Genomic DNA, 25,623 nt, shown 5'->3' with positions numbered 1-25,623 from the left:
TCAGGCTCCTCTTGCCTTTTTTCACAGGGATGGAAACAGGGAAACGCAGCTCGCAGGTGATACTTATGGTGACATGCACAGTATAGTCCCGCCCATTGTGCGTGTGCGTGCTTTGCACTCTGGTAGTTAGAGTCTTGGTGAGTTAAACCTGTAGTAGAGCCAGCCGCTAATCTCCTCACACGAATTTGTCAGCCACAGTGGGTTGCCTCATCACCCATACTGCCGCGATGCTGTTTTTTCTCCCCACTGAAAGCAAAATGTTCTTTTCTGCTCCGTATTCGTGACGGGGCTCGACCTGCTCTTCCGCAGGGAGGGGCTCTCCGCGACCAAGGCAGGCCGCACAATATGCCATATGAAAACGCCCAAAGTTGGAGGCCCTCTCACATCGTGCATTTTATTCAGCAAGGCAGCATCAGACAGGAGTACGGTAAGTGAAGCATTGTGTTGCATTATCCATTTTTCCCGACGCGTTTCAGGCTCCTCTTGCCTTTTTTCACAGGGATGGAAACAGGGAAACGCAGCTCGCAGGTGATACTTATGGTGACATGCACAGTATAGTCCCGCCCAGTGGGCGTGTGCGTGCTTTGCACTCTGGTAGTTAGAGTCTTGGTGAGTTAAACCTGTAGTAGAGCCAGCCGCTAATCTCCTCACACGAATTTGTCAGCCACAGTGGGTTGCCTCATCACCCATACTGCCGCGATGCTGTTTTTTCTCCCCACTGAAAGCAAAATGTTCTTTTCTGCTCCGTATTCGTGACGGGGCTCGACCTGCTCTTCCGCAGGGAGGGGCTATCCGCGACCAAGGCAGGCCGCACAATATGCCATATGAAAACGCCCAAAGTTGGAGGCCCTCTCACATCGTGCATTTTATTCAGCAAGGCAGCATCAGACAGGCAGCATCAGACAGGACGAATACGGAGCAGAAAAGAACATTTTGCTTTCAGTGGGGAGTAAAAACAGCATCGTGGCAGTATGGGTGATGAGGCAACCCACTGTGGCTGACAAATTCGTGTGAGGAGATTAGCGGCTGGCTCTACTACAGGTTTAACTCACCAAGACTCTAACTACCAGAGTGCAAAGCACGCACACGCCCACTGGGCGGGACTATACTGTGCATGTCACCATAAGTATCACCTGCGAGCTGCGTTTCCCTGTTTCCATCCCTGTGAAAAAAGGCAAGAGGAGCCTGAAACGCGTCGGGAAAAATGGATAATGCAACACAATGCTTCACTTACCGTACTCCTGTCTGATGCTGTCTTGCTGAATAAAATGCACGATGTGAGAGGGCCTCCAACTTTGGGCGTTTTCATATGGCACATATATATATATATATATTATCTACTGGCGGTCGCCAGTAGATAGTTATAGTTAGGACCGAGTTCCCATAGGAAATCTGAAAATTCTATTTTGAATAACTTTGGCGCCGGTTGACGAATCCTCGCAAAATTTTCAAAACTAATGGGGCGCTCTGCTCAGCTCCTACCCTGAAAGTCTCGGGGTGATTCGTCAAGCGGGGGCTGAGAAAAAAGGGGGGTCCCAAAACGCATTTTCCCCATGCATTTTCCAATAGGACCTTTAGTCGAAGGTACAGACCGAACGGCTGAACAGAATTACTTGAAATTTGGCAAAGAGGTATTCCTCAGGTCAGGGATGTGCCTTTTGCAATCTTTGTGTCAATCTGTTCAGTAGTTTCTGAGAAAATTGCAGTTAAAAGTACATAAATATCTATAGGCGCGCACCGTGCGCGCACCGTGCCATGCGCGAGCGTAATTCTGATTGGTGGTTAGATGTCAGTCAACATTCGAATCGGTCGAAATCAGGAAGTGTCGGATGCCATTTTGTGTGTGGCAGTGAAAAACAAAGGTGGAGAACGTGAAAAGGGGGCAGGGTAGAGAGTTCCTGACCCCCTAGCCTTTGTCAGGGGGTCCCTGAAGGACCCCGAAGGGTAAAAAAAACATTTTTTTTTTTTTCAAAAAATCGCAGGGTGCGCGCGTGGTGAAAAACCCTTAAAAAAAAAAACATTTTAAACGAGCCATTCCATATTACAGCATACAGTCAATCTATAACTATATACATAGGTAGTTTATTGTAAAATTAATATATAAAAAATATAATAATACATACATAAATTAGCATTTAAAAAACCTTACAAATTCACTAAAAAAACCATAGGTTTCACACACGTTATAGTTAGAAATTAGCATTTAAAAAACCTTGCAAATTCACTTAAAAAACCATAGGTTTCACACACGGTATAGTTGGGAATTAGCATTTTAAAAACCTTGCAAATTCACTGAAAAAACCATAGGTTTCACACATGTTATAGTTAGCTGGACATTTCACTGATAAAAAGCCATTGAAATTCCCCCGTTATAGTTAGTTCAGCTAACTATAACTCGCGCGACCGCAATCCACTGCTGATGATGTCACATATTACATCACTGTATTCACTAAGATAATGTTAATAAGTCAGTTATACAATTAATTTTACAAAAAAAACATCCACTTAGACACTTATTTACCCATTTATTCTTCCATTAACCTTTAGATATACATATATAAAAATATTTATTTTTCAGAAAGACACATATTCACTGGATGATGTCATCAGTGATGTCATCAGTGATGTCATTTGAGATGTCATCAGTGATGTCATGAGTGATGTCACTGACCATGTCATGAGTGATGTAATATGTGACGTCATCAGCAGTGGATTGCGGTCGCACGAGTTATAGTTAGCTGAACTAACTATAACGGGGGAATTTCAATGGCTTTTTACGAGTGAAATGTCCAGCTAACTATAACATGTGTGAAACCTATGGTTTTTTTAGTGAATATATATATATATATATATATATATATATATATATATATATATATATATACGTGAACAAGACTTCTAAGGAAATTGAAACGCGTTGTGTCAATAAACACCTTGAGGAACATCTGACTGGTGCGAAGTTTGTAGATTCTGAGAGCGCACGATATTTGTGGATTTGAGAGCCGTTGTGCTCCCCCACCTGTGCACCACTTCTCTGGGGTCCCTGGCGGTTTAGGAGGAGCGAGTGCAACTGGAGATATATATATAAATGTGATCAAGACTGCCGTTGGGCAGTCGAAACGCGTCAGGCTGGGCACTTGCTGTTTCAGAGACTTTCCACATGCATTTTAAAAATCTGCAACAATAAAAATAAGAACGTATCTCCATATTGTGGTCCGTACCTGTTTTATATATATATATATATATATATATATCTTACCACACAACTAATGGCACTGGAATTAGACAGCAGGGGAGGACCACATTATACTGTAGAGTTGACTAATTTATATGGCAAGAAAAGGCAAGATATTATGCCTGGGAGAAATTGTAATTACTCCGGAGTAATATCAGTAATTATGCATTAGTCGTGTAATGCAAAAATTATCAACATTGTGCCATTATGCCAGTTTGTTTGAGTAATAAAGATTAATTTGGTTTAAAAATCATACCAGAGGAGCACAGGAACAACAAACTAAGAGAGAGCAAGGGGATGCTGGCTACTGCTGTTCATGTCTTGTAGAATTTAGTACTATTTTCATCGCATTCTGGATGCAAGTGTGCATTTTGCCTTATGATAATAACTCTAAAAGCTGGATTAGTCTTCTCACACATTTACACATAATTATCAGTAATTGTGCAGTAATTACAGGTAATTACGCTAGAGAGAATTTATTTTTGTCCTCATTTGTGCAATCAAAAAGGCAAACGGAGGTCAATATACCCAGACAGAGACAAAACATCTCCCCCTCTCACCATTAATAGAGGAAAAGAAAGGGGGATTATGCCATTTATCCGAACAAGCTCATGTGCCTAGTAGGCAGACCTCATATTCTGGAAACCATTTATGTGATCCTTGAGCCATCTTTCATTAAGACACATCCTTTTGACTCACTTATTCAATTGTCACACTCTATGCAAATTCTCCCATATCTTCCAAAACTCTGTCCTCTTGGTTTAGGGTCCCACTAAGGTATAAACTATTTATCCTCTGAACTGATGCTAGCCATTCCAATGACATTGGGGGTTAATGAGACACCCATTTCAGACAAATTTCTCGACATGCCAACAAGATTAGTAGGAAAAGTAAGGATTTTTGTTTTGTGTGCAATTTTATCTGTGACCCTCCACTATCCGTGATTCAAAAAATCCCCAGTGCTAAGTTTACCTCCATTTCGTGACCCATCACCTCTGCAAGCACTTTACTCACTTCTTGCCAGTAGGTCTGGATCAGAGGACACTGCCAAAACATATGAGTATCATTCACCTTTTCCTCACCGCACTTAAGGCACTTCTTCACCTCTCGTCCTCCAAACTTCAACAGTTGTTCGTGTCCAGTATGCCCTGTGTGCTGTGAAGAGATGTTTTTTCCTGAGTGGTGCAAATTTAGTAGTAAGCCAAAGAGTAGACTTCGATACTGGTCATAACGCTTTCATATCCAGCTTCTGCAGGTCCCTCTCCCAGATCTCCATCGGTAAGATAAAGTCCTCTTCTCCCCACTTTTACTAACACCCAGTACCATTTTGAAATCTTTTTACTTTGGGGAGACCTTCCTTTAAATTTGTCATCCTAACTATTATTTCCTTTCCCATTTACACCGGGATCCAACTGCTCTTGAAAAAACCTCCCCTAACCCATGTTGTTTGATCACACATTGCAAGAAGAGCTAGCTTATCCTATTATAAGTTTTGGCTGCATCAAAAGTGAGCACCGTCAATGGGGATTTAGCAGCCAAATCTATCACTCATATAAGATCACGCATCAATTCGTAGAGTTGCCTTCCCCTAACAAAACCTATTGATCTTCGTGTATTGGTGGTCCAATCACATTCTCCATTCGCTTAGCCAATATCTATGTTTAGATTTTACAGTCACAATTCAATAAGGGTATCGGCCTATAAGATTCACATTGCTTGGAATCCTTACTTGCTTTTAAAATTATACTGATGATGGCCTCATCCCAAGAGCACGGTGAATCTTGTCCTTTTATAAAGGCCTCATTCAATACTTCTGTTAAATTAGGAATCAACTCCCTTTTCAAAATTAAATGGAGATCGTTTGGTAGGCTATCTGGGCCGGCTGCCTTCCTTCTTTTTAATTTCTTAATTGTGTTAGCTACCTCCTCCCCACAAATTTCTGTATTCAATTCTTTCTTTTACTCTGTTTGCATGACTGGAGTGGGAATTCTACTAGGGTAATCCATTATCTGCACTTCTGTTGCAACTATATCTTCTGTGCACAACTTTTGGAAGAAGCGGCTAAAGGCCTGTTCTATTCCCAGCTCTTCTATACATACTCTGCCTGTATCTTCATTTTGTATGCACTTAATGATGTTTCTGGTCTGCTCTACCTTTGTTTTCCATGCTTGTAACTTGCCACAACCCTCTCCGTATTCGTAATGAGACAATTTACTCGCTTCCTATTCTTTCTTGATATTTTCCTCTAACTGCGAGGTCTATACTTGCAAATTTTATCCACCCCTCTACTTCCACCTGATCTTGAATACTATGTACTCGATCTATCTTGCCCAATATACTCTGTATTGCAAGATTCAAAATTCTTTCTCTTTTTTTGTGTTTCTTTATATAGATATACAGCTAAAAGAATGAATCTCCCCCTAATAAATGCCTTGTATGATGTGCAAAGCAGCCAAGCTGTTCAACTGAAATAATTATTTTGTCCCTTGTCTCAACTGGTCTACTATCTGGGAATCTAGGAGGAGCACTCAATTTACTGTCCACCTTGCAGAGGAGGGAATTGTATCTAACATCAACTGCAGATTAATTGCTGAGTGATCAGATAGGTGCTCTTGAACATGTTCCACTTTTCTAGTATTGCTACCTATTTTATAGTCTACTAAAAGAAATCAATTTTAGAATAATGCCTATATTTCTTATTGCGAAAAGTAAACCTTTGCCCTTTGCTGCCCTTCAGCCCCCAAATATCGACAAGGCCTATATATTCCCTTTTTTGCTTTACCATAGCTCTAATTTTAGTTGAATTGACAGTGTTTCTTATGGTGGATTTATCCAAAACAGAGTCTATTAACACATTAAAGTCTCCTCCTAAAATAACGGGGATTTTAATCTCTAAGAGTTGGTTATATAGATCTTGTAGAGGAACAGGATCATCTATGTTCAGGCCATAATAACCTGCAAACGCATACCAAGAATCATAAATATTTGCTTTTACCATCAACCACCTCCCTTTCGAATCTGTCATCAAATCTCGCAACAGAACTTTGATGGATTTTTTTTTTTAAATTGCTAGCCCTTAACACAGCATATCTGATTCATACAAACATATTGATCAATCCATTTTTGTTTTTTTGTGATAACTTCCCACTTGTCCACGAGCATCAGGTTCTAAAAGATTCTTCTCCTTCTACTATTAACTCTCATCCCGTTAACATTCCAAGTTAACACATTTAACGGTACCAAGTTTAACAATGCTTTCATGTTAATTTAAAGGCAGAGACCAGGATTACTCCTATATGAGCTCCTTAACCATTCTATACGTTTTAATTCCACAAATGAGGATTGTATTTTTTTTCACCCACATACTCCCCTAACCTGTGTTTAAACAATAGATAAAAAACCTGATGCCACCGTGACCCTCCCTCCCCACCTTGAAGAACCCTCCCTTCAATTATTGGGTAAATCAGAAGATTTGACCCCATTTTAACTTTCTTTTCCCCAGGCTACATTTTAAACATTATTTCTGATGTGCTTTAATCTGTTCCACTAGTGTCCCTAATTTTTTTGGTTCCCTTATGTTGTGCATTTTATTATTCCACATGATTTTTGACGTGCCAGGAAAACGCATTTGCACTGTCGCACCTAATGACCTGAGCTCTTGAATATATTTTCCTAGCTCCCACTGTCTGTCCTGTGTGGTCCTACAAAAATCTGGTCAAATACAGAAGGACCATTCTCCTTTAGAATATCTACTCGCTTTAATTGCTTCCATCAGAATTTTCTCTTTGATCGAGAAAGTCCTGAAATTCATCAGTACTTTCCTTGGATTCTTTCTATCTACTGTTTTCTTGAGAGGGTTGCGATGAACTGTCTGAATGTCTTCCTCCAGAACACTGGAGTCTATATCAAGAATAAATCACTTTATTAGGCTGTCACAAAACTTTTCATATTTTCACCCGCTAGCCCTTCTGGAATGTCCTGTATTCTAATATTATTTTTTCTTGCATTATTTTCGAGTATCTTAATTTTATCACGCAAATCATTCTCACCTATTTTTATATTTTGTATTTCTTCTTGATTAACTTCCACCTCTCTATTAAGTTCTTCTAAAGAGGCTTCCATAATCAAGGCTTGATCCATCAGAGCATTCATTTTGGTTTCCAAAGCTTCACGTCTCCTGATTCTTTCCCTGATTGTTTACTGAGGTTGGGAATTTCCCTCTCACTTCTTCTATAAACGTTACTAGAAGACTTTCTATACCAGATTGCATTTCTTTCTCATGGGTTAGTGAATTAAAAGCCTGTGGGTGGTAATCCTGTGTATTCGCTTCATCTTGAGTTAACACTTGGAATCGATTAGCCGTTTCTAGTACCTCAGTGTTCCCTCATGTCTCTCCCATGCTGTTACTACAAACAGTATTATTGGTCTTAGCAGAACCTAAACTGCCTGTTTGAGGTAGTTGAAGGGTCTGGAGGGAGCAGCTCTCGTCCTTCTTTGCCTGAACTTTAAAAAAGGAAAGAGGGAGTAACTTTAAGTCGGTCTGCAGCTCTTCTGATTTCCCCCCAGACTCCTTATGGTTATTCAATTCTGCAGACCGATTCCTGAACCTACTTGGAGGAGCTATTAGAGCACCCTTGACCGAAAATATTTTTGCTGCCGTATTCACTTCCCCCGACTCTCACTGTAATTAAATTGAGTAGACACTAAAATTGGGTTCACTCATGTAAAAACAACAGATGAATTGTTCTCAGCCAAGATGTTTTTGTTTCTTAGTCTGTACCTTACATTAAGAGGGTCACAGAAACTCTTCTTCAAGCCTCTCAAATCCACCACAGAACCAGATGGAACTTGTTTTTTACCTACTGTTCCTCCTCAGTTTGCAGGTGAATCAGAGGCTGCTCATGGATTTCTCCTTCCACATCACTTGCAGCAATCATATATGGCCCAAAACTTTCTCTACTCTGTTGGTGTCCCTGCTCGCGTCTCTCTGTTTGTCTCAATGCCCCCTTGGATGCCCCAGAAGCAAAGCGCGCTGAGACTCGCCGGTCACTGCTGAGCCTTGACGTCACCTCTGCCCAGACTCTATCACCACAGCACCAGCCACCTCTCCCCTGCACAGTTCCAGCCTCGCCCCCAAATTATTTTCTCCACAATAGATCACGATGCAAATCTGCTAGCCAGCAAATCCTTTTAAGTATCATGGCTAATGAGGGGCCTCTCCTACATATTATCTCGTTAGCACATGTTAATTTCAGTGCACCAATCGCCTACAGGTCAGAGCGCTCCCGACATGTGCACTCAACCGGCCGCCATGATCTCCAACAGTAAAATTCACTATAGAGAATTTCGTCAGTTACGCCGACCTTTACAAAGTATGTAGCATAATGTGGCACATTTTGTGAGAGTATTACTCCTTATTTTGATATTGTTGAATAGGTTGACACTGACTGGGCCAAGGTTTCACCCCAGTAGTACCAGTTTAACACACAAATACAGCAATTAGCAGCAACAAAGGGTCCTGTGAACCTTTCACAAGGGCTTCCACTACATAGCAACATGTGTCGCTGCATTTTTAGTAACTTTTCATCCATTTGAGCTTTTTAAAATCTGCATAATATGCCGCAAATGATCGACTATGTGGTAAATGCAGTAAATCCATACAAGGCAGGACTGGCCGTACTGGGTATCAGACGTTTACTCAGGAGGCTGGAATGGCTGTGGGGACGATTTTGTTACTGGATGCCAGTTTTGTAACAGTGCAGCAGTTTTTAAAGCACCTGCTGCAGATATGCATAGTTGTGTATATCCACTAGTTTTCAGGCAACAATAACAGTGCCAAGATGACGCCGTTGATTAATGTACTTGCTAGTGAGAGATTGGAGTTTTGTCTAGTGGTAGTTTTGACTCATCTAAGCTAGCACACAGGTTTAATATGCCTGTTGCAAAGGACGTGTACCATGTAGAACACAGAACTTTACTTCATGTGCATAGCTTTGTGGGTTGCTGCTTGTGCAATAGAGATCCTAGTGTTACTGTGCAGTTTACAAGTTACAGTCATCTAGCACAGTGAGCCATGAAGTGTCATCAAAAAGCTGCATGCAAACTGCATGGTACAGGTTTGAAAGTTATGTTTTTTTCCCGAGACTTTCATTATCCTAATGTTGCTAAAAGGGTTTTTTTTTGTAGAAATGTGTTTTTATTAGTAAAGCCAACCCTAACCACTGTGTTATGTTAAGAATCCTGGGTGTGTGCTTCTCCAGACCAAGCACTCATTAAAAAATGCCTACTAGTATGGATGACATGAATCCTACCCCTTGTAGTCCCCTTTACCTTATGTAAACTTTCCTATAGCCTGATTTACAGATGTATGATTCATTGTCTTTGTATGAATGTGTGATGTAAAGTACTTCAACACCTTACACTGATATGAAAGGCACTATTAGACATAAAATATATGTGACAGAGGGGCTATGGAGAGATGAGAGGCACTGGTGGAGGGTGATAATGGGGGAATCATTGAAGGACCGCAACAAAGATTGCTGAATCCTAGTGCACTCTAAGGTCATCCTTTAATGCTTTAAATGATAATACAATTGAATACATAATGAAAAATGTGCTGTAGTATGCACCATTTTTGCCCCAAATGTTTAGGAGAGAGAATACACCCAATCCTTCCTTGTAGTGGTGAGGCTCAATCACTGCACTCCCTATGCACCATAAGGGGGCTGGTCTGACAAAATGTGCCAGGGCTGCTTTGGGTTCCCAGTCAGGCCCTGAGTCCATAATTATGTGGAAAATGCTGCAGACTCAAATTTACATCCCTGTGGGCTTGCATATACAGCTAATATATTCACATACATGACTTCTGTCTTCAATAAACCATTTCATCCGTCTTGTGCATTTTTGTGTCCTATGAGCAAACAAATGAGTTAGGCAGTAGAAATGTTTGTGAGGGACTTGAAACTGCGAATCCAAATGTATTATAACTATGGTATTACGTCGAAGGACAAGTCAGGATAGACCCAGGCTACCAAATTTACCTGCCCCAATCTTTGTGGTTATCGAAATGTGAATATTCACCCCATTTCCTTAACGTTGTGCCTCATGGAATTTAGGGGCAGACGGCTACATATACCTGGACATTGACTTGTAGAGCAGCCTTCTGGTTTCACCACGAAGCGGTGTGTGTGTGAAGGCAGGGCTGGCTTTAGCGCTGGTGTCGCCCGGTGCAACAATCTTTTTTAGCGCCCCCCTCCCATGACCTCCTCCTCATATTCCCTCTACGACCCAGCAAAAGGGCCCCTCATCTCTCCATAGCCCCTCTTACGCATACATTTCATATGTTTTAAAACACTGGTAGAGTCAGGCTTTACTAATACACTCAGCGATCCACTTACAGATACAGATCTGTTCTTTACAGCAGGTATATTAACCCTCTGAGCTACTTTATGGCCAGTCAAAACTGCCCCTAGACAAAATTCCTCTCTCTCTCTCTAGCAGGAACATTAATCCCAAGCGTTGTCATTGACATTTGTATTGCTGCCTGAAATCTGGACTCACAAGGAACTCTGCATCAGCTGCTTTTAAATCGTAAGTTATTGCTAAACACAGCGACCCGATCTGAGGTCAGCGAGCCACCTCCAGGTCAGCGCAGAGGGCGGCTGGACCAGTCGCACTTGCCCTGGGGGTAGGTTTGCAGAAAGCCTGAAGGGAACTCTATGTGAGCATAGGTAAGGCTGTTTAAAGGAAGGGATGCTTTATTGATTCTGAAACTTTTTTACATTTCGGTATGGACTGATTTACAAAAGCAGGTATAAATTATATTATACATAAATTATGCCCACGCAGGCATGTAAGCTAGACAGGTTTGGGCTATTCACAAAACATGTTTAATGTAAGCCGCACCTAAGAAATAGGGAAAGGCGTGTTGTATTCACAAATGAAACATACATCCTTGTTATCCTAAACCACATGGGCCTCTTTTAAGAATTATATGAAATCCACGTGCCTATGAAATTGGAAATAAAATGTATCCTAAATTTAGAAATCCTTTTCTTTTCATTTAAAAATATCTTTCCTCATGCATCGCTGCTCGCTACCACCTGCGAAGTGGCGGGTAATGCCCTTAACCATGCCACAAGTATAAGGTAGGCTCAAAAGGATCAGAGCTTAAGTTACGTTTGTGCGAATATTAGTTACATTTATATATTATTTAGTAAACGTCCACTCATTCCGTCTACCCTGTACTAGTACCTTTGTGAGTCATGCATAACTTACGTAGATGTGTTTGACCAATGCATGGGAAAATCCTTTGTTAATAGGGTGTATGATGCAGTGGCGCAACACAAAATGATGTGGCCCCCCTGCAGACTGTGATGAAGGGGCCGAGGTCTCCATTTGGCATAGATATTCATTGCCATTGGGCTGAATGGGGCCCCCTCAAACAGTTGTGGGCCCCTTGGAAAGTTGGGACTTTCCATGCGCTGCAGGGGTGTCAGGGGTCTGTGCTACACCCCTGGTATGATGTTTTATGTTTATGGGTGTGCTGTCCCACTTGTCCTCCAATGGCTTAAAGCTGGCCGATGGTGCTAACAAAAACAATATACCCTCAGTGGTGTAACAAAACTTGAGGGGGCCGCCATGCAAAGTACAAAGACCCCGCCCTCCCAGTCCAGTCAGCAGCTCTTAGGCCAGGGGTCTGCCGCCCGTTCATAGTGCCAGAGGGGACCTCGGGAGCCTTGGGGGTCCCACGAGCACCTGTGGACCCTACATATCATGCTTCATGTGAAAGTGTTTACATTAGCCATTGTTATGAGCTCTCACATATGCCTGGCCATGTGTGAGGAGCTCATTCAACTGAGATTTTTGTTTTCAACTCTGTAGTCCTGCCTATCCGGTATACAATCTGGTCTACAAGTCCTAGAAGCCTGACCTGGATGTCCAGCCCTCACATGGCCAGGGAAACTCGAGAGCTCTGCATCTTGCAATCTCTCGCCTTAAAAGTAGCAATGCCACACGGGTCTTCTGAAGCTAATTTCCAGCTCTTTTGAAGATGAAATCGCTCACCAAAGACATATTAACCCTTTAATATATTTACCACATTTCCGTCGGCAATTGAATCATCACAATATCCGTGCTTGATTGAGGCATATAATGATTGCTAAGCATGAAGGCCATCTCTAATGCTCCCTTGTCAGGCCTTGACCTAAGATGGCTGACTCGTCCTGGGAGCTTGTAATTCTGTGCGGCTCACGTTGGCAGCAGTACCTGTTGGCAATCTATTTTTAACTGTTTGCAGAAAACCACTTACGTTTTCAAACCACACCTGGAATCCACCTAGAAACCGAGGTAGAAGGCTTCTGAAAATAACAATAAAATTATCATGTGAATGCATCTGTCGCTGCGCTCACTCCTCGGCGCACGTGAGGAGGAAGCGACAGTGTGTCTGGTCCCTCCCAGAAGCGTAAGGTAGGCCCCAGGTGGGGGGCACCCTTCAGGGCAATCTTCATTCAGTCTGAGGCCTGTGGATATGTGTGAAACAGGGATGCCTCCAGACCCCCTCACCACATTCTGCAGGGAGGGAGGGATATGATTTGTGGCTGACTCCTGCTGACCAATAATCAGGTTCATGCACATTAAAGTGTCATTGACTTCCATGAGGGGTGAGTGGCAAGTGTCAGAGGAACACAAACTAAATGGTAGGACCAAAAAAAAGCGGGACTCCAAAACACAGAACAAAGGACATATATACAGCTTGATACTCAATCTAAACTTTTCGGGTGAGACGTTTATAGGTTGCTTGGTGGGGTGCCAGTAGCAAGGAGGGGAGAGGGTCGAGAATCTGCCCCCACAGACAGTGCTTAATTTGAGCTGGTGATTGCCAGTGGGGGCCACCGGAATGTATTTTTGGGTCCCGGCTCTTATTTTTCCTCATCGGACATTTCCCCATAGGAAAAGAAGGCAAAAGAAGAACGGGGAAAGAATGAGAAAGAGAAAGACAGAAAATCGTCACAAAAGGTGATAGTAGAAACCTGCAAGAGGGAAATAAATCGCCACGGGGCGTCTGGCAGTCGATTAGAGAGGCATGAGGTGGATTGAGGACTACACAGGCTTCTGAGCAGAACTTTGGGTACTGCCACTTGTGCCTTTAGCCAGCAAACGTGACCCCATTTCAAGTGGATGGGCGATAAATGATCTCAACCTATGGTGACAACATTCCTAGTACTAGCCCTGAGCAGGTATTACCCCAGACATGATGCAGAAGGGCTGCAGAAGCCCCTTTATTGGTTAGCGTTGTTAAATGAGTAATGTTACGAAGAAACACCTCTTCAACATTTAGAACATATGCAACATTTCACTGCTGAGCATGCCATACTGATTTTCATCATGCCCAAAAATAGTGTTAGTGTTTTATTGTTTTGTACCTAAATCAAGCTGTATTACAAAGGATACCCAACAACAAGGAAGGGGGTGGATTTGACATAATAATATATTTTTTCATATAGTGCTTCCTAAATGGCTTCTGCTGTTTCTAAACAATCGGCATTACTGTTATCCCATTTATCCGAGCACTCTGCCAGGGCCGGTTTTGGTTCCCTGTCCGGCCCTGGCTACCAGAGTGAGAACAGCGACGGAATACCCCATACCTTATAAGGAAAATACTTTACCACAAAGAAATATGATAGGTAAATAAGCATATGCACATGCATGTCAAATTTAGGAATGCAAACCTTTACAATTGATGAAAAATCTGCATATGTACAGTTTACTTATTGGAATAATCAAGGAAATCTGAAACTTTCATTGATTTACTTCCGTACTACTAACATCCTTTGTATGTGCCTCTAAAGTCAAAATTTTGTTCGAATTTTGGAGTAATCCTGTGGCCCTACATTTGTAAATTCAAAGTGCATGCTTTTGTTGCATAAAATGTGCAACTATAAAATCAGCTGTTTCTAGGGGCTCAACCATGGCAGAAGAACATACATATAAGCAATACAAAATAAACAAAAACACAATAAAAATCAAAATGTCATGTAATGCATAAAATAACGTTCCTAACAGCCAGACCCTACAAACCAATAGAAGCACTTACAATTTAGGAGCTAAATACAGCTAATCTTAAACTGGGAGTTACGTGAGTAAAATGCTTGCCTCTGACAACTGGTATGAATTTCAGGTTACTGTTGTAAATATTAGGTTAGATGTCAGGCAAAAAATTGGTAATTGGCAATGTGCGAAAAACCTACAAAGTCTTTCCAAACAATATGTACACCTTACGTAAATGGTAAAAAATGACAGCTTGTCGTACACTTGTATGTCTACAAAAGGGATGTTTGTAAATCCAAGTAACTGAATATGTCTCCCGCACTATTATGTTAATAAGAGAAAACGGAGGATACTTAAATATTGTTTTGAAATTAAATTTGTTCATGCATCCGCATGGAATATTTTTGTAACTTGTTTCCTTTTTTTGACACAGGGACAGGGTACAGCACTGTGAAGGTTTCAAGGGAAGATGCTTCAAGTGGTAAATGCTTAACGCACAATGTTTTTTAACACTCAGTTATCTGCAAAGACCTGAAATTTGCTCTAAAGTTCTGTCTGTGATAGAAACACTGCCAGCATTGAATTTTCGTATAAAGGTGTTGGTGGACCATTGTGCGTTATTCTATGGTATGTGAGAGTTGGATGTGAAGGGTTATCATTTTATTGTCGTGGCTTATTCACAAAAACGAGTAATTTTGGGGGAGTAGACTTAAGTCAAGACTTATCCTAGATTCTCTCTTTTTTGGGAATTCACCGAATTTCATGGTGTTACATTTGGAATTTTACAGCATTTGTAGAGTTCGAGGTTGGAGTCCATTGCTTTCTAGCACTCCTGGTTTGGGGGAATCGTGTTTACGGTGTGTTTTCCACTGGCCTGTATAACCTGTTTTTCACCATGGCGATATTCCTTGTCAGGTGTAGAAACTCTTTCCCGATTACTCCCATGAAACAGGAGGTAATTGGGTGTTCCCTTCCATTTTCTGGACTCCAAACACACTGATTTTCAATGTGCATGTGGTGTGGAAACAGTCATTAGAAACCTTGGTGGATACCAACATAGGACCATGTCCATGAAAACACTAGTAGAGGTATGGGTGGAGATTTGCATCCCCACCCTAGTGCACTTTTAATAGTATTTTTGTATTCAGAAACATTCACATAACTACCCTTGAAGAGCTGTACTAGGCACCAGTTTCAGCTGGTGCAGGTAAGAGCGGTGGGGTGGTGGCGTGGCTAGGGGAAGTCGACAGATGCCGGAATAGGGAAAATAAAAGAAGAAAATTAATACAACCACTTACCTTGTGCTCGCCTCATTGCCGAGTCTGCGATGCGGTGAGCACAAGGTAAGTGGTTTTATTTCTTTTTTTAGTTTATTTTCCCTATTCCGTCATCTGTCGACCCCCCCCCCCCTCACCGCTGTTACCTGCATTTGCCGCAAGTGCAAGGTGCAGGTTTCAGGCGTACTTCTAAGAATGTTGTGTGACATTTCCTGGAGGATCCAATTCCCACTATGCAGAGGTACTTATCTCAGATAATTCTGCACAGGGAACATAAAGCCTCCTGTGTTATGCACTTTTTTGTCTCTGCATGAAACTGTGTATTCTGTTCTCTTTCTCACATTGGACATGGATTTACTCCAGCCCCATGACTAAAGTAAATGTCAACCATTTCTGTTTAGAAAAAGGTCAGAGAGGATTTTGTGAATTCCCAAAAATGTACCTGTTTGTGGGTTTTCTCACACTTCCAAGGCAAACCACCCGTAGAACGGCCAATTTCCATCCTTTGATTGGTATTTGCTACTGAGGATTCTCTGCACTCTTAGTAGAGAAATCCACATAAGTGAATACATTTATGGCTGCCAGTAACCTTCTTGTGGATTCCTGGCATCTGTAAAAAAATAATTCCTATTGTAAACTTACATTTCTGACAGAAGCAACATTTGTGAATAGGGCCCAAAGTTCCAGTTCTGTAGGACCACAGAAGAATGTGCATGGTTGTCCTCTCTGTGACACTACTTTCTTCACCGCTTCCTCTCCTGTGGCAGATTTATTAAGACAGAGAAGCCGAACACTTAGGTGATCTTTTCGTTAAACGTTTTGCACCCTTTGGCTACTGTTAGGTGTGCAAATATTTTGTGAATTAAACCTTTAACCAACACTGATGTTTCTTGGTAGAAGGTGTGCAAACAAACATATGAAGGAAGTGACCCACTGGGGACCACCCGGGTCACTAATGATCACCTCTCGGCCTTCCGTACCAAATGAAGAGTCGGTCAGACAGTAGAGAATACAAACCAATAACTGTTTATTTATGTGCACTTAGAGTGGAGCCCAATCTGTACAGTCGCTAGGAGTGCTACAGAGAGGACTGAAATCAACAAGCATAAAGATACATTATAGCCGGACAAAAACACGACCACAATGGAATTTTCCAGGCAGATGCAGCTGAACAGTGAAATACAAAAAAAAGGTTTCAACTCTCGTAGCTTACACAAACTAACATAGTCCAAGGTCGTTCCATCCTGGGCCTGCTACCAGACAAGTGGGAGAGGGCCTCTATCTAAAGGGAAAGGTATGCGTTAATATGAACAGTGTATTCATTACTGTAACAAAACCTAACCCTTCTGCCTGAGTTTTGGGAACCTTATCTTAATGTCTTGAGCAACGCCATAATGTGGGGGGAGGATATCCTCTCAACATGGCGTGGCGTGGGTATTGTCCCTATATACAAAAAGGGGAGCAGGGATACACCAGCCGACTATAGTCTCATAAGTCTAATTGAAAATAATCAAAAAATATTTTGCAGGCAAGTCTTAGTAAGGCACCAAACTTGGTTGTCTTAAAATCATATACTTGTGGACACACAAGCGGGCTTTTGGAAGAGGGTCAGTACCCTCAACCAGGTCTTCCGCTTCAACATTTTATGCTGGAAATACATTTCCTTTAGACAGGACCATCTCTATGTTGCCTTTATAGACTTAAGGGCGACATTTGACCTGGTCCCGAGGGAAAACCTGTGGAGGATCAAGGATCCTATGGCATCCCTGCTGACCTCCTCTGGATTTTATAAGTCCTTCACACCGTCACGTATGTTAGGGTGGGATGGGACATGGAGGGAGACCTTACACCTACGATACCTATAAACAGAGGGGTCACGCATGGATGCGTACTTATGCCGATACTATTCAGCCTAAACATAAACGGTGCAGAAGATTGGCTAACCCAGAGCAAGCATGATGTACCTAACTCCACTGGAGTTCTAATTCCAATCCTGTTTGCAGACAATACACTCTTCATCTCCAGAACACCAATGGACTTACAAGCTGAGCTGGACTCGTTTACAGCTTTTTGTTCAAACAGGAGATTGGAACTAAACCCCACAAAATCAAAATATATTGCAATAAACATGCAACGGTCTTTTGGAGGCCTAATGACAATTGAGGGGGTCCTGCTTCAGAAGGTAAAAAACTTTAACTGCTTAGGAGTAAGACTTGCCGACAATATGACTTGATGAATGCAAATTGAGAAAAGCAAAACTATCCTTCATCAAAGGGCCTTGGCAATAGGTAGGAAATACAAGTCCACTCTGGGGGGGGGGGGCTCTGTATCGCCAGCATTTAGGGTTTACAGAGTTGGTGCTGTGGCAGCAGCCACCTACGGAGCTGAGCTGTGGAGGTACACTGATGCAACTGCGTGAATGCAGTGTGACAATACGTTTGTTAGGGCCCTCCTCAATTTTCCTTCAAGCCACTAAGATTCAATCTAGCGATCAATAGCATCCATCTAATAACAATCCTGAAGCCATTGTTATACTGGGTGCGCCTTCGGTCAACTATAGAGCTGTTGCCTTATAGGGACGCCCTATTGGAAATAATTACTCGTGATAAGCAAATACGCACCCCATGGCTAAGATAAGTTAAGAATCTTTGAGGAATTGTGAAAATGGATGCCGTATGGAATTGTCCTTCTGACCTACCTAAAGGTGTAACGCAGAAAGTGAAAAGAGCTTATTGGGGATTGTGCCATGTTGCAGATCTGGAATGACCAAAGTGAAGGGAGCATAACGGGCAGTTTTTGAACTACAAATGTGCTCCCAGTTTTGAAACCTACCTGGACAGAATCTATCCTTTGCAGGTGAAATGTTTGTACGCAAAATGTAAGAATGGCTGTACTGCGGTTAAAAGCACTCACCTCAAAATGGGACAAAACAAGCTCCCAATCATCTGATTGTACACACTGTCCTCAGCACAGAGAGACAGAGGAACACTTTCCCGGCTTTTGTACAAAGTACAAACAGCCATGCCAGAAATAGATTGTTGCAGTATGTAACTTACTAGGGATGCACCACTATTGGGATGCCCTAAGGATCTTGAAGACTGATACAAGGGAGCAGATTGTGTTTGCCCCTTCTCGAATCCTGCTGTGGGCATGGAAAATCAGGTCGAAGAGGATGCCTGCCAAAAGCCCTTATCACAGTTAAACAGATACTGTGAGGCAATATGCACTGCTTTCAAGCCACAAGGTTGAACTAAGCTAGAATGTGGTGCCTTAGGCAAGCATGCTCCCCATAAGTTAAGTATGATTAGCGTGCCTGTATTTAGGCTAATATCGGGCAGTTGGGTTTATGATTACCTGTTTATGCGATAACAATATATATATTTTTATTTTTATGCAGTTTGCAGGATCAACTGAGGTTAATTGAATCGAACTCCATTTGTATCATTTTTTATTGTGTTATTTATTTATACCGATGATTTTTTATTCATGACCGAGAACTTTTTACTTGCTTTTAATTGTACAATGTAATGCTTTTATGGCTTATAAAGATCATATCTATCCCTCACCTCAGACCCTGTCCGTCCTCTTTTTTCCTGGTCGGGGCACTAAGAAGTGCTTGGCGGTCGTGAATAGAAAAAATAAAAACAATGATTTCTGCATATAGGAAGAACACCCGTAGGGTGCCAAAGCCATCAGTTTTTTACTTTTCAAAAACAAACTCCTGCATTAGGGGTTTGTTTTTGAAAAACAAAAAAGATAGCTGACCAGCAGCATGAAACATGGCGGCCATTCAGCAATCTTACAGTGCCTCAGGAGCAGCCACCAAGGTCGCTGTTCCTTTAAAAGTACAGAGTTCTCCACCAGGCAGTTGAAGATTTGTAAATCCATCAGGGAAGGCGGTCCAATCTTTAAATAGCCCCTAGGTCTTGTGTTACAAGCACTTTTGCATCTGGTTTTCTCAACGCTCTTTCCAATTTCAAATCACAAGCAGGCAAGCAGCACATGAACCCAACATCCATTTTGTAGGTTACAATGGGTTTGTTCCAGTTTTTCTAACCCAAAAGCCAGACGTGTCAAATGTACTTCACAAGATCTAAACATTTATATCGAAACCCCACTGGCTTTGTTTAGGATGGAAAACAGCCTGTGCTAGAACTGCCAGCTGGTTTCAAGTTTTTCTGTAACTGCCCGAGGGAGAATTCCTTCACATTCCTAGGAAACCTGCAGTGCTGCTGAGCTAAATAACCCCCATCGGTTGCAGTCTTGACATTCCAAGCAGCAGGGCTTTTCTCCTACTGGTTCAAAGGTGTGCTGTAAACAGGTTTGCCACACTGTGCAGATACGCAGTCAGATGTTAAATGTGTAACTTGCTCCTGAGTGAAGCGCGGCATGTGACGCACACGCCAATGCACTACAAGACCAACCCATTACCAGCACTACCTTCCAAAGGACAAACAAGTCAACCTGAACACAGTCTGATTAACAATGGTTCAAGGCCTCATACTCTGGAGACCCAGCTCTGGAAATTCATTGCTTCCGCTCTGTCGGGCACCGGAAGTTTCGACCACATTTCTCTTCCCCTGCTGTGGCCTTCAAAACCTGCTGGAAAAATGTCTTGCCTCCACCACAAACGAATTCACTTCAACCAACCAATGTGCAAGACGAGAAAAATGGACCAATCCAGTGTCACGTTGACTTACGCACAGCAAGCATGTCTAAGAAGTGGGAGGCAGATTTACAAGCCCCTTGCGTGACGTTTGCGCTGCAGTTGCGTAACTTTTTTGATGCAACAGTGGCGCAAACAATGCGGCCTATATACAACGTTCAGTGCAAACAACAGTGATCCTCAAATAGTTGGGGTAATGATTAGATAAATATAGTTCTGAATCGATACTATATTCTGGAAGTCCAGCAGGACAACCGATTTAATTATTCCAATTTTAAATTTTCATACATATAACAAAATACACGTGGGACACAGTCCTGTGTCCAAATAGAACAATGACATTAACAAAACAAACAAGGCATATATACAACGTGACGCATCTAGGGAGATGCGTCACGTTGTAAAGCCCTGCATCACATTATACCTGCGTCAGGTAATGTATGCAGAGTGGGCTTTCCCACGCAGGAAGGCCTCGTAAAAGTGACACAGTGAAATCTACAAGATTTCACTGCGCCACTTTTAGGACGCCACTGCGTCAAAACCTTATGCCTGCTTCAAGCAGGCGTAAGTAGTGACGCTGTGTAGTGGGAATAGGCCTCAACACGCATTGCTGGAGTTGCGTCGTGCTTGCGACATGACTCTAGCAATGCGTGACTTTTCCGCCAACAGATGCATCAGAATTTCGGCCGCATCTGTCAATCCTTGTGCCATAGTGCGCCGTATTGTAAATACGGCGGGGCAGATTTACAAGCCCCTTGCGCCACTTTTCTTTCCCTTTAAAATGGATAAAGTGGCGACAAGTGGCGTAAGGGGCTTGTAAATCTGCCCCGGCGCATCTATGGTTGCGCAAGGGTTTCTAAGGGTGGTGCAGGGAAAGTGACGCATCTGTACAGATGCGTCACTGTCTTGTAAATCTGCCCCTGGGAGTCTAACGCAAGAACGTGATACTTCGAACAAGTCTATTTCTGGGAGAGTAGTAACCACACCAGGCATCTCTGCCCACCACCTGCGCATTACTGCACACTTTCTGCCCCCAGTTCGAACCTGAAGGCCTTACTTTTCAAAATTCACGTTGTTGCTGCCAGTACTTCGACTGATATTGCGTCATGCTTGTTTTATATGTCATATGTGCTTTTTAGGTCTCGCCTAGCGATGCAGCGCGAAGCGCTGTCGAAAGCGAGATCTATTGTTGTCGACTTTCGTTTGGAAGGGGGACAGGAGATGTGCACTTTCCTCCGGACAGGCGAAGTGCACGTTCACGGCGTCTGTTTGTGCTTCGGGCCAGACAGCCGATATGCAGGCGTAAGGCTTGCTGTGTTACCACAACGCACGGTGAAGTGCACATTCACGCTGAGATCGCCTGTGGACAGCAGACGTGCACGCTCACGGCGTCTCTCATCTCCTCTCTGTCGATCTCAGCTCATGGCAATCACCGCAACTACACGGGCATGGCAGCAGCGCAGCGGAGCCCCGTCATGGAGCACATCAGGACCACTATGCTACCGAAGCAGCAACCACCGGCATCAGGTGAAGGGGGCTGTCCAAGTTTATAGCTTCAGGGCAGGGGATATATTCAAATGTCATCCATATTTCTGCTGCACAACTCCCATCATCTGGTTATGATAAATGTGACTCGCCAACCGCGCACACGTGAACGTCCGGGCTGTGTGTAACTCGCAATGCAGGCCCTCAGCGAGCTCTGCAAGCCGTGTGTGCCCCTGGGAGTATGCGTGCCACGTCATGGTCCCACTGTTAACCTGCCAGTAGGCCCCACTCACGCGCCCGCGTCACCCCCAGGCCATACCTCGCTCCAAAGTCAATCAGGCCAGGATCACAGGATGTCGAGCAACGCCAATATCAAACCCATTCCCCGCTCCAAAATAGGCAGCCCCCAGCCAAGAACCCCCTCGATTTCCCCCCTCCTCCCCACCCACAGCTCCAACTGTGCACCACTCCCCTCCCTCGCAAATACCCCCACCTCTACAGCGTAGCACCAAAATGTCCACCATACTCCTCCACGCTCCTGCGGACCCATCTAAAATGTCCCACGTGGAGTCGCCAAAGTCACCGCACAAATGTCCACCACTTCCGGAGGAACCCCCCATCCACTCAATGGCACCATGACCTGCACTGCGCTGCGCCGTCCCCCGTGCGCTCCCACCCCCACCGGCCCCTCTCTATGTTCATGCTCACCACCAGTTACATTATTCTGTGCACCTTGGTTCTATTCAAAACTGCAGTGCTGCTTCTGTGTTTATGTAATATTCCAGTTTTTAAACTCTTGTAGCCCTAAGCAATGTGCACAGACCAGAAGTTGTAAAAATTACACTCTCCAGCGAAAAATAAAGAATATGTATGGGGGCACACGGTGGAGTGCAAAGATGAGGGTTTGCAGGGGTGGTCGCAGAGGACACACATGGTGCTGTGTGCCAGGGCAGCACACGGTGATGCACACCTAACAAAAGCCTTGGGTGATGTAGCTCATTTGAGCGCTGTGTGTTGTGTATCGGGGCATCAGGGGAATAATGAGGCCAACCCAGCTTCCTTTCGTTAGCTAAAGCAGGCATGTTGCAGGACTTGGAAAGGAAGGTCTGACTTAGCTCATGAAGGCAATTGATAATTGCTGCTACTGCAACAAAGCACACTACTGAGCATTCTTCCATAGTAAGTAAGTACAAATAGTGCAGTTAAGTAAAACCATTACAAACAATCTTCAATTTACACAATTTCATGCTAAAACAAGCATTTGCAATGCAATAGGTCTCGCATTTACACGAGTTTGAGCTATTGACATTGCAAATAAAAATGCCTTTTTAAAATTTTAAAAACATAAATAAAAGGCATTGTTATTTACAATGCCAATAGCTGAAACACTCGTAACTGCGAGACCTATTGCATTGCAAATGCTTGTTTCCTCCGTTAACATCACACGTGATTGCATGTGTACCTAAGAGGTACGCGTTTATGTAAATAATGTCGATTTCTGGGCCTGGTCCACATTAAAGAACACCTTTCGTTATAGTGAGAGTGCTTGCTTCACTACTTTTTCCACGCGCATGGAAAATGTAGCAAATTGACACATTAATTCCACACCCCGAGTCCCAAAAATCTGCATCTGCTGAATGTTTATACGCACAGATGTTGATTTTTCCTTTAGTGTACTGTGCGTTCCCAGTGAGATTCAGGGTGAGTGACCAATTAAAATGCTGCAAATCTCCACGGTTAACTGCACTTCGAAACTTACACATAATGGAACTATAGAAGCGGTGTAGCATACGTGGGAAACGACCTGCAACACCACCATCAGGGGAAGGAAGGAGTTTGGACGGAAAAGTGTTGTATTACTCTTGGAAAATACTCTAGCTGGTGGCGGTGGCCGCGCGCCTCCCTGCCTCATGGGTCCGAGTTACATCCTGTATCGACTGGAAGGCTCTTCTAAATATTTGCTACCCTTTCTGTAAAAAAAAAGACATTATTTTTAGAAATAAATAATACAATAAACATTACAGAACTATAATGGCGATCTAAAAGAAGGCATTAATGGAATAACACAGGATTGGAAAAAATGTCATAAAGTACAATAAAATTCACAGCTATAGTTTGCTATGCAAAGGATAGTCTAACCAATATAAAGATACACAAAGAACACAGCAGTAGAAAAAAAAGGAATAACATAGAGAAAAGGGAAGAAAATAGAGAAGCGGTGTCATTGGGAGAAACAAACCCAATAAAATATATTTATAGCAAAATAGCACAATAGAAATGCAGTAAAACAAAATACGCAATTCTTTCATAATCATACAAAATTCACGTAAATTAACAAGGTCTTCATCATTAGCAATAAGGCAAAAAAAATAATTAGAAGACAATGATGTCTATGTTAAGCAATTTGCAGCGATAACCACATTTCATTAATTTTCATGAGTGAGACAGAACAATTCATAGTCTTAAAAATATTTTTAGTATCACTCTTGCTTCTCTTTCCTTCACTTTCATAAAAACCTGTATTTATACAACGTGCCATCTATTTAGCGTCTTTAAGCGCGTTAAAAACAGGTTGCCCAGTTTACTGACCATGGAAGCTTTGAAAGCTGAGCTAACCCTGACGGGATTCACACAACTGACTAGCAGGCTACTGCAGCTGCCAGCACAGAGCTGAGATAGCGTGCTATTAGCAACGCTTATCTCAAAAGCGATAAAAATCCTAGCGCTAACTGCCAAACGAGAGATTATCGCTGGAAACCCAGCGATAATCTCACGAAGTTTGGCGTTAGCTTGTTGATAGGGCCTCACATACTTAGCCATGATATCCACCGTCCATAGGATATCATGGCTAAGTCAGTCCTGAAGCAGGCGTAAGAAAAGTAACGATAACAGGGGTTATCGCTACATTTCTTGCCGCTATGCTTCATAGCGTGGGGCTTGATGATAGGAGAAATGTCGCTTAGCGACATTTCTCCAGTCATGTCAGGTCAGGAACGCCCACTTTGCATCTCATTAGAGATGCAAAGCTGGGCGTTAAGAATCCGGGCGCTAATGCAAGGTTTCACGCAATAGCGTGACCTTGCTAATTAGGCGATAAAATTATCGCCGCTTTTTGCCTGAAAACGGACGCAAAAGCGGCGATAATTTTATATCGCCTCGTTGCTGATATGCCCCTTGGTGTTTGGTTCTATCACTACTCGTTCTCTGGGAAATATTTACTCATGTAGTATGTTATGCCTCTAGAATTTGTGATGCTTATTACCCCACTCTCTTATTCAAGTGTACATTTCGACGTAATTCTCTAAACTATTTTGATGACTTGTGCCTTATGCATGTTTTACTCCTTAAGTAAGGCGTAGGACTTGCTTACTCAAGCCCCCTCATGCAGAAAGCCTTTTTCCTATTGGTCAAACATGGCTCAGTCCTGTAAACTCATAAATAAGTAATATAATGGATGCTGTTTCAGACCAAAATGAGACAACGTGAGATGTGATCCAAATGCCCTTTCATTAAAATGCATTGAGGCATTTCCGAAAAGAGTACCGCAAAAATTTTTCTTAAATAGCAGCCCAGGATTCTAGGCACTGCTGTGCTTTTTGCACATTTCATCTGGTGGGTATGTTAGGCCAGTTGAGAGGCACTCACCCTCCTATCAGTGAGAGCAGGTGAATAAGGCGCTGCATGTGCGGCTGCATTATTTTGTGCTGGTTCAGCCACTCACTTTATGGTTGTCTGGCATTTGCAGAGACACACAACATCACACCACGCTATTGTTCACAATTGAATACATAACATTTGGCGCCCAAGATCTCGAGACCCGATTAATTGATGTACTGTCTTACCTGGATGGGTCATTTTGTTTTATGGACTTTCATTTATTATGTACATTTTTAGCGATGTTTCTTATAATG

At 42.7% G+C, this 25,623-nt stretch overlaps 1 protein-coding gene across 2 annotated transcripts in view; it reads left to right on the top strand.

Moving 5' to 3' along the window:
- LOC146818006 (neuroblast differentiation-associated protein AHNAK-like) overlaps positions 1 to 25,623 on the top strand; it is a 237,367-nt gene that overhangs the window by 59,063 nt on the left and 152,681 nt on the right. For both annotated transcript variants that reach the window (XM_085611490.1, XM_085611487.1), the window contains exon 2: positions 14,718 to 14,765. The gene's annotated coding sequence lies outside the window, so the exon portion shown is untranslated. The remainder of the gene's footprint in view (positions 1 to 14,717; positions 14,766 to 25,623) is intronic.

This window comes from Triturus cristatus, chromosome 6, assembly GCF_964204655.1.
Source record: "Triturus cristatus chromosome 6, aTriCri1.1, whole genome shotgun sequence".
NCBI classification, from domain to species: domain Eukaryota; kingdom Metazoa; phylum Chordata; class Amphibia; order Caudata; family Salamandridae; genus Triturus; species Triturus cristatus.
The sequence above is the reverse complement of the archived record's forward strand: the minus strand, read 5'-3'. Positions and strand labels throughout refer to the sequence as shown.